At 33.2% G+C, this 10328-nt stretch overlaps 1 long non-coding RNA gene across 1 annotated transcript in view; it reads left to right on the forward strand.

Annotated features, from left to right (window-relative positions):
- LOC104005773 (uncharacterized) overlaps positions 1-9545 on the forward strand; it is a 61484-nt gene extending 51939 nt beyond the window's left edge. Inside the window, exons 5-6 of the long non-coding RNA XR_679230.3 lie at positions 4850-4912; positions 7336-9545. This is a non-coding gene — a long non-coding RNA (uncharacterized LOC104005773). The remainder of the gene's footprint in view (positions 1-4849; positions 4913-7335) is intronic.
- Positions 9546-10328: the final 783 nt, after the last annotated feature.

Raw genomic sequence — 10328 nt, forward strand, 5'->3', positions numbered from 1 at the left:
AAATCTGTCACCTTAAAAATAAACATGATTATTGGTGGCAATAGTAATTCAGAATCACTTGCAAAGTTAAAATTCGGAGCTAAACCGTGTACATTTTGTAAGCAAATATAACAGTAAACTCTTTAATTTGAACATTGAACTAGAAATCTATCTCCCAAAAAATTACAATTTTGTGAAACAGGAACCAAAACTAGATACTAAGATAACAGTAATTCATCAGGTACTTTTTGGGATATTATTTACTATACACATTTTTGTTCTACCTTACAAAAGTTAATAATCTTTCATTAACATTAAATAGAATTATTCAATTCAACAATGGTATAATATTTAATTTTAATTTTGTAGGTCATTGATCTGATTTCATTTGTAATCAGTTTTAGCATAAGTCTGCATTAAGAGACCAGAGGAGAAAAAAAAAATGAAAGAAAAATAAAATCTAAAAGTGCAGAAAAATAATATCTTAGTAAGAAAAGAACATTTTCCTGGCACTGTTTGAAACAAGGCCATGTAATAGGCTTTTAACAGAGTTACCCTAAACCCTGCCTGCCCCTCCTTCCCCAGCCATTTATCAGCTCAATCAAAATTCTTGTGGCAACGTAGCATCAACTAACCCCATCAATACAACCATATCTTTGGTCATCGTCGTATTTGCTTCCCATCTGGGTAGCCATCCTCTGTACTCCACCCCCGACTGTTCATTAGTTTTCTCTTCCTACCAGCTTGATACCTATTTCTCTTGCTGGAACACTTGTTTGTTTTTACTTTGTTTGTTTAAAGGTCAACAAAAAAACATTTTTAAAGGCTTTTAAATAACTAAAAACTAACTGTATTTCCATTGTATCATCTCTCTTGCATCCTATACTATGTCCATTATCTTTTAAGTTGCATTACTACCTTGCTAACCTCCAGAAAATATGCTTACTCTAGAAAATCTTGGCTTTACCATGTTTCACCTGTTTCTCCTCTGGTTTTCAACCAACATTTTAATGCCCCATTTATTATACTTAGTGCCCACCCGAATGGAGGCTTTTGTTTGTTTTTGTTTTTGTTTTCTTTCTATTCCAAATTATCTCCAGCATCCTAATTAGTCTGATTCTTCATGTTGATATCCCAACTGTTTAGTATTACTGAAAGTATGATTTCCGTCAAAAAACTATAATTCGTCCACTATGAGATAAGCACAGAAATTGAAAGTAAGACATTAGAAACCTTAAAACCACAGGATCCCTGCATATAATAATTTGCCAAATTCATTGGTTTATTTTTAGATGAAAACACTGCTGTGAAAAAAATTTGAAATTAAGGAAAAATCTCCTTTTCCTCTTTCTAGAGAAACACTGCTCTAGACGAGTTCTTTACCTCACATTTTCAGATACTTTAATTCACCTCTACTTCAAACTGAAGTTTCTCCATACCTCATGAATTTACTAGTAGTTTTAACCTTCAGCATGTGCAATATTACATTGAGATATCCTATTATTTGACCATAATCTTCTACATTTTTAAATAATTATATGACTATACCTGTATTTTATGTAAAGATATCTATTCCCCGAACCTTTATTTTTTTTCATAAGGACTTTTTCCGGTTTGACCTGAACCTTTTTATTTAAACTAAGTGGCCACCCTTACTTCCTCAATTGTTTGAGATTTTCCTTTTTTAATCCCAACAATTTTTTTTTTTTTTTTTTTTTTTTTTTTTTGGAGATCTTCTCTACTTCCTCGTCTCCTTGGAAATTTTTTTCTTACAGTGAATCTACAAGTGAAAACTTGAACAGTATTGAGAGAATAAGAAAATTTACTAAATGATGCTGTTCATGATTTTATGGTTTCTAATCTGACTAGACGCTGAACTACCCAAGGAAATTATTTCTCTGTTTTTTTTTTTTTTTTTGGAGACAGAGTTGCTCTGTCACCCAGGCTGAAGTGCAGTGATGCAATCTCAGCTCACTGCAGCCTCCACCTCCTGGGCTCAAGCAATTCTCTTGTCTCAGCCTCCCAGGTAGCTGGGATTACAGCCGTGCGTCACCACGCCCAGCTAATTTTTTGTATTTTTAGTAGAGACAGGGTTTCACCATGTTGACCAGGCTGGTCTTGAACTCCTGACCTGGTGATCTGCTTGCCTTGGCGTACCAAAGTGCTGAGATTACAGGCGTGAGCCACCAAGCCCGGTCTATTTCTCCCTTTTCTATCATTGCTCTCCTTACTCTTCTTAAACTTGCTACCCTTCTTCCATCTAAGTCAAAGTTTATATTGTCACTTTGACTTTACAAACAAAATATAGAAAATTCATCTTATCTTTGAAAAATGAACTGCTAACGTAGCTGGATTAACACATACTCTTTCCTTTTATCCCTTATTTGCAATGGATATGTTGGTACAAATTATTTCTAAGCCCAATACTTATATTCCTGTTCTTAATTTTATCTACTTATCTCCAGAAATTCATCTGATAGCTTTCTCTTCATTTTTGAAACACAGTCTATTCTTGACTTTTAAAAATAATGCAACAGGCAGGGCGCAGTGGCTCACACCTATAATCCCAACACTTTGGGAGGCCAAGGTGGGTGGATCACGTGAAGTCGGGAGTTCGAGACCAGCCTGGCCAACATGGTGAAAGCCTATCTCTACTAAAAACACAAAAATTAGCCAGGCGTGGTGGCACGTGCCTGAAATCCCAGCTACTTGGGAGGCTGAGGCAGGAGTATTGCTTGAATCTGGGAGGCTGAGGTTGCAGTGAGCAGAGACTGTGCCATTGCACTCCAGCCTGGGCAACAAGAGCAAAACTCTGTCTCAAAAATAAAATAAAATAAAATAGTAAAAATAATGAAACAAAGGAACAAAAACAAAAAGCATCAATGTCATCATACACATGGTTATTCCTTTGGCAACTAAATAGCTACCATTTTCTATTAAATCCATAAATTAATGTAGGAGAAAATGTATGATGCTAAATAGTTCTTTCTTACTAAGATTTACCTACTTTGTCTATATATATAGATAAGTAGATGAATGTTATCAATAAAATTACATAGAAACTTGTATGCATCTAATAAATTTGTATGTATCTAATAATCTAGGTTAAAATAGATAAAGAAAAACTGATACAATTTTAAAAAAGGAAAATTCACTATCATTTTAAGAGATATAGTATAAATTGCTTCTGTTCAAAACTGGTAAATCAACCAGACTCTATAATAAGAATGTAGAAGACTAGCTAGGTGATTAAACAGAAATAAATGGAATACCATATTCAACAATACTTTATAGTGATTTTGTTGCTAATTACTTTTATTTTAAAAGTTTATGGAAACTGCCAAAAAAGTGATCAGAAATTGAATCTCAAATTTTAAACATTGATGTAATGTAGGTCATATATTCTAAAACTCCAATAAAATTAAGTTAGATGTTAGTTTAAACAGTGAGGGAAAAAACCCTTATATGTAGAAATTATGAAAAAAAACCCAACACTTCTAAACATCTTATGGGCCAAAGTTACTGTAACAATAATCAGAAAACACATAAAACTGAATAAAATATAAATATTACATATCAAAACTAACACCTAAATAAAACATATTTAACTTTAATTGATTATACTATAAAAAAGAAAGACTGAAAATGAATGAGCCAATAACCAAACTTAAGACTCAAGAACTTGAAAAATTAACATAATACAGAATACAAACAAAACTGTATATTATCATGAGAAATTATTTATATATAATACATCTGAAATAGAAGAAAAAGCAAAAGATAATTTTTGAAGAGATAAAACTGACAAATCTTTAGTGAGAATAATACGGGGAAAAAAACACATAAATACACATTGTTAAGAATACAGGCTTCGTGTGGTTGCTCACACCTATACTCCCAGCATTTTGGGAAGCCAAGGCGGGAGGATCACTTGAAGCATGGACTTCTAGACTAGCCTCTGAAACACAGAGAGACCCTGTCTCTACAATAATAATTATAAAAAATTAGCTAGGCATGGTGGCACATGCCTATAGTCCCAGCTACTCAGGAGGCTTATATGAGCCCAGAGTTCAAGGCTGCAACTAGCCATGATTGTGGCATTGCACTGCAGACTGCGTGACAGAGCAAGAGTCCATCTCTACAAAAAAAAAATAATAATAATAACATAAATGCAGGAAGAAAGTGCAGAGACTAGAAACATGAGTATCAAAGTTGGACACATAAAAATATGTATACATTTAATTATATAAATATAAAAATTACAATATATATCATACAACACATCTCTATTTGCATCTCTATCTCTATGTCCTTATATTTATAGCTAAAATATAACTACACATACCTATAGTTTATTCTTATTATTTACAGTATTTCTGTTTTATAAGTCCCCACAAACACTGAGTTAGCCAATACTGAACTCAGACAAAAATACAGTTTGATTTGTGACCCTTTGTTCACATTATTTTGTTAATCCATCAACACACACCTTTGTTTTATATGTCTCCATTTAAAGACAACTTATTTAATGTATTTTGTTGATTCATTAACATTGAACTCACAGCCAACAGCACTGCAACTCATGCCTAGACACAGCTTATCTAACACATAATTTTACCTTAAGTGTCATTACCACCTTTTGCACTTAGGAACATTACATAGCACTTTAAGCACTACATTTGGGGGCCATTTTAAACACTGAAATTTTCAACAAAAAGCACAAGAATGTGAAAAACACAGCTCTAAATAAAGCATAGAAAGGACATTTGCTTGCAGTAAGTGAACTGAAACAGAAAGGCAAAGTGTCACTGTGTTTGATCTCACTTGGGAATGTATGCATTGTGCAACTTGTATTTTTGGCTCTCTGCAGATATCTATAAATGACCATGAAAGTACAGCAAGTGATTTTCAAGCTGCAAACAAATTTTAGCAAGTAAGTGCATTTGCCAATAAGCAATACGTGAAAATGAGAATCAAAAGCATATATACCATAATATACCGTAAGTTTATACACCATAAAATATATCTACATATTTATATCTATATCTATATCAATCTATATGTATATCATAAAAACAATTATCAACAATGCAATGAATTTAAGAATACATTGGAAATGGGAATAGAATAGATCAATTCATAGAATAGTCCTATTGATAAACAACTCTAATATAGTACAAATTATTCTACCGTATGAATAAAAGAATACTAGTTCAATCATTTTCTGAAGCTAGAGTAACTTAAATACAAAAATGTGACAAGGATAGTCTTAGAATGTAGAACATACTTATAAACATAGATTTTTGTGCAGTATTAAACAGAAAATAGTTGGTCAATACAAACAAAAAGGCCAAGTGTGGTGGCTTACACTTGTAATCCCAAAATGTTGAGAGGCCAAGGCAAGAAGATCACTTGAAGCCAGGAGTGGGAGACCAGCCGGGGCAACATAGTGAGACCCCCATCTCTAACATATATATATATAAAAGCTGGGCATGGTGGCACATGCCTATAGTCCCAGCTACTCTGGAGACTAAGAGAGGAAGATCCCTTTAGCCCAGGAGTTCATGGCTTCAGTGAGCTATGATTGTGTTACTGCACTCCACCCTGGCCCACAGAGTGAAACCTTGTCTCTAAAACAAAATCCAAACACCAAAACCCAAAATAAAGACATTTATTTATTAAATTTTATGTAGCATCAGAATCTTCAGCTAAGCTAGGCATGCTTCACAATGTAACACCCTTTAAAGCAAGAAGAATCTTGAATCTACTTCTCAACTATTTTGCATATATCTTCTCCAATTCTTTTCACATTCCCCATTATGTCAGTTCCTATTCACCTCTTTTTTAGTCATCTCCATTTATTTTTAGCAGCTCATATTATCACCTAGACAAAAGGTCAAAGACTTTATCAGCCCCTGTTGTGTTCTGTTTGGGTTTTAGTTTGTAATGTCCTGTCTATTTTCCTTTTAAAATGGCAAAATGATAATTCTATATTATAAGGCATAATAACCTTGAGATTGCCAATTGTTTTTGAGTGGATAATTTAAAAATAATTGTGGAGTTTTCGTCAAGAAAGTGAAAATAAACGCAAGCCAGCATCAGTTCCATTTAAAGCAATACTACATAGATAAGCCACTTCACCTTTTTAATATAGCATTGACATTGGCAACAAATGTTAAGGATGTCCTATACACCATGAATTTGAATAAATTAAATGCAGAAACTAATTGACAGGTCTATTTTTTCATAAAATTAATGTTAAAAATTGAGTTTAAGCTTGAGTGTCCTACTGTATTATTATTATTACATAACAAATGAGTTAGTTATATTGAAAATGTAGGAAAAGCAAACTTTTCCCAACCCCCCTCGCATCAAACATGGTGTCTCTCAACTGCATTAGAAAATGCTGATTCAGGTAATCCCACCCTAACCCCAGATGCTGTCTAATAGTGTATTGGGAAACCCCTAGTAGCTTGGAAAGTATTAACCTAGTATTTCTGTTTATATTGCCTTGATTATTAGTGTAATTGAACATTTGATTTCATCTTTTGTAATACATAGGTGTATGTCTCTTAAAAATATTTTACCAATTGCTTATTTGATTATTAGTGTAATTGAACATTTGATTTCATCTTTTGTGATACATAGGTGTATGTCTCTTAAAAATATTTTACCAATTGCTTATTTTTTCTTGTAGATTTTTCTTTTCTGAATCTTTTTTATTGAAAATTTTATTCCTGAGTGAATCTCATAAGTTGCAAACATTGAATGAAGTAGAAGTTTTAACTTTATTTTGTTCACATGTGTTGTCAAGTGTTTAAATGCCATCAGTAAATTTGTATATATTAAATTCCTTATAAGATTTGTTACCACAGTCCTTATTATAGCTAGTTTTTCAGTTTGTTCTATTATATCACCATTTAATTTCTTTATAATTAATAGCATTTTTGAAAGAGTCTTCATAAGTCTTCAGTGATTTTCTTAAATTATTTTTATTGTGCAGTTAAATAATTTTCCAAACAAATGAACTAATTTAAAGTGATAATTTTTACTGTTATTACTTTAATTTACATAATAATTTGGCAAGAAATGAATTCCAGTAGATATAGCAATGCATTGTATTCCCTCTGCTGTAGTGGAAAGCGCCAGTGTTACAACTAGAAATACAAATCTCAGGTATGGTAGTGTAGAAAAATTGAAGGTCTGCTAGCTGTCTCATATGAATCCAAGTAGTTCTGTTCAGTGCTAGAAATAGCTTACAATGTCATGGTTCCAGGTTCTCTCTTGTTACTCTGTCATGTTCAGCAAACCATCCTTGCGGCTGTTTTTGCCTTCATCATCCCATTCTCATTGCAGGCAAATGGAAGAAGAAAGAGGAGAGTGGTGGTGTGTGCTTTCCCTTTAATGGCAGAACCCAACAGTTGTACACACCACTTCTACCCTCTTAAGATGGGTCAGAATCCAGGCCCAATTCCATGTATACGTGGAAGAGAGGCTTATTAAAGTAGTCTTCAATTGCTGGACAGAGTTCCATCCAAAACTACAGTTAATAGGTAAGTTGAGAACTTACATTATAAATGATGTAAGTTAGTGATAAATGGCAGTCTCTGCCAAGGAAAATATTCTTATATTCCATGCTCATGGAAAAGAAGGATCAATATCATGAAAATGGCCATACTGCCAAAAGTAATTTATAGATTCAATGCTATTCCCATCAAGCTACCATTGACTTTCTTCACAGAATTAGAAAAAACTACTTTAAATTTCATATGGAACCAAAAAAGAGCCTGCATAGCCAAGACAATCCTAAGCAAAAAGAACAAAGCTGGAGGCATCATGCTACCTGACTTCAAACTATACTACAAGGCTACAGTAACCAAAACAGCTTGGTACTGGTACCGAAACAGATACGTAGACAAAGGGAACAGAACAGAGGCCTAAGAAATAACACCACACATCTACACCCATCGAAATTTTGACTAACCAGACAAAAATAAGCCATGGGGAAAGGATTCCCTATTTAATACATGCTGATGGAAAAACTAGCTAGCCGTCTGCAGAAAACTGAAACTGGACTTTATACAAAAATTAACTTAAACCTTATTCAAAAATTAACTCAAGATAGATTAAATATTTAAGTGTAAGACCTAAAACCAAAAAACCCTAGAAGAAAACCTAGGCAATACCATTCAGGACATAGGCATTGGCAAAAACCTTATGACAAAAATACCAAAAGCAATGGCAACAAAAGCCAAAATTGACAAATGGGATCTAATTAAACTAAAAAGCTTCTGCACAGCAAAAGAAACTATCATCAGAGTGAACAGGCAAACTACAGAATGGGAGAAAATTTTTGAAATCTATCCTTCTGACAAAGGGCTAATATCCAGAATCTATAAGGAACTTAAACAAATTTACAAGAAAAAAACAAACAACCCCATCAGAAATTGGGCGAAGGATATGAACAGACACGTCTCAAAAGAAGACATTTATGCAGCCAAGAAACACATGAGAAAAAGCTCATCATCACTGGTCATTAGAGAAATGCAAATCAAAACCACAATGAGACCATCTCACATCAGTTAGAATGGTGATCATTAAAAAGTCAGGAAACAACAGATTCCGGAGAGAATGTGGAGAAATAGAAACGGTTTTACACTGTTGGTGGGAGTGTAAATTAGTTCAACCATTGTGGAAGACAGTGTGGTGATTCCTCAAAAATCTAGAACTAGAAATAACATTTGACCCTGAAATCCCATTACTGGGTATATACCCAAAGATTATAAATCATTCTACTATAAAGACACATGCACACGTATCTTTATTGCAGCTCTATTCACAATAGCAAAGATTTAGAACCAACCCAAGCGCCCATCAATGATAGACTGGATTAAGAAAATGTGGCACATATACCCCATGGGATACTACGCAGCCATAAAAAGAATGAGTTTATGTCCTTTGCAGGGACATGGATGATGCTGGGAACCATCATTCTCAGCAAACTAACACAGGAACAGAAAACCAAACACCACATGTTGTCACTCATAAGTAGGAGTTGAACAATGAGAACATATGGGCACAGGGAGGGGAACATCACACACTGGGGCCTGTCTGGGGGTTGGGGGCAATGGAAAGGATAGCATTAGGTGAAATACGTAATGTAGATGGTGGGTTGATGGGTGCAGAAAACCACCATGGCACATGTACACCTATGTAACAAATCTGCACGTTCTGCACATGTATCTTAGAACTTAAGCATAAAAAAATATATATTTCTGGGCAGAGGAAAAATACTTTGAAATTTACATTTAATCCAGTAAAACTTCAGTGCATTAAATTAAAGCTTGTAATATAATAATGATAATAACAGACAGCATTTAAAGAGCACCTCATGTGGATAATCAAGTTATTGAGAAATTATGTGTGTTATCTCTGGGATAAATATTGCTGCATCCTTATATTCTTGTGTATAAACAGACCCTGTATATGTAAAAAAAGGAAAGAGAAAAGTATTTTTAAATGCACTAATTTGTAATTACCACATACACGATTACTCATGGAAGATTAGTTATTTGTTGTCAGTACTTCTTTTTCCCTTTCAAAAATGTATTCAGATTTTACTATGGCCTAATATGTAATAAATGTATATTTCCTGTGTGTCCTATTGGGGCTTTCAAAGAAAACATATCTCTTTTAGAAAACATTTTTCACATAGAGCTATTATGCATCATATTCAAAACCTTTGTAGATATCTTTCTTGAATTATTTTATGAGTCAAAGTTTACATTTCAGAAATATTTCTTTATTTTTTCCAGTAAAGGAGAAATCATTAATAAAGAGGCAAATTTATTAACACTATTACCTGAATTTTTTAGAATGATAATAAATAAATTTAGTAAATATTGCTGATTTATTAGCAGATAAAGTCATTCTGCTCCAAGAGCACGACAGCTAAACTTCCACTAGCTCATTTATACTCTGTGGAAATATGATTTTCTGCCATATGAGAGAAATTAAATTCTATTATTTTAATTCTGTATTTTGTATCATAAAAGAGAAACCAGATATGGAATACAGAATATGCATATATGGAATAAAACAATGGGGAATAAATAAGATTTAGTTCAAGACATAAAGAGATCATGTATTCAAACACACCAGTGAGTTCTTTAAAAAGGAAATCTTTTATGTTCTAATTAAAGTAGCAAACTTCACAACTTGAGTTTTTCAGCTCATTTGTTTCCTGACTTCTTTATTCCAAGTTAAATACTCCTAAGGTGGGTCATATAATTCAGTGACCTTTAAAGTAAAATTGAAATATTTAATTTTACTGCTTTTCTTTATCTCTT

This window comes from Pan troglodytes, chromosome 22, assembly GCF_028858775.2.
Source record: "Pan troglodytes isolate AG18354 chromosome 22, NHGRI_mPanTro3-v2.0_pri, whole genome shotgun sequence".
In the NCBI taxonomy this organism is placed as follows: Eukaryota; Metazoa; Chordata; class Mammalia; order Primates; family Hominidae; genus Pan; species Pan troglodytes.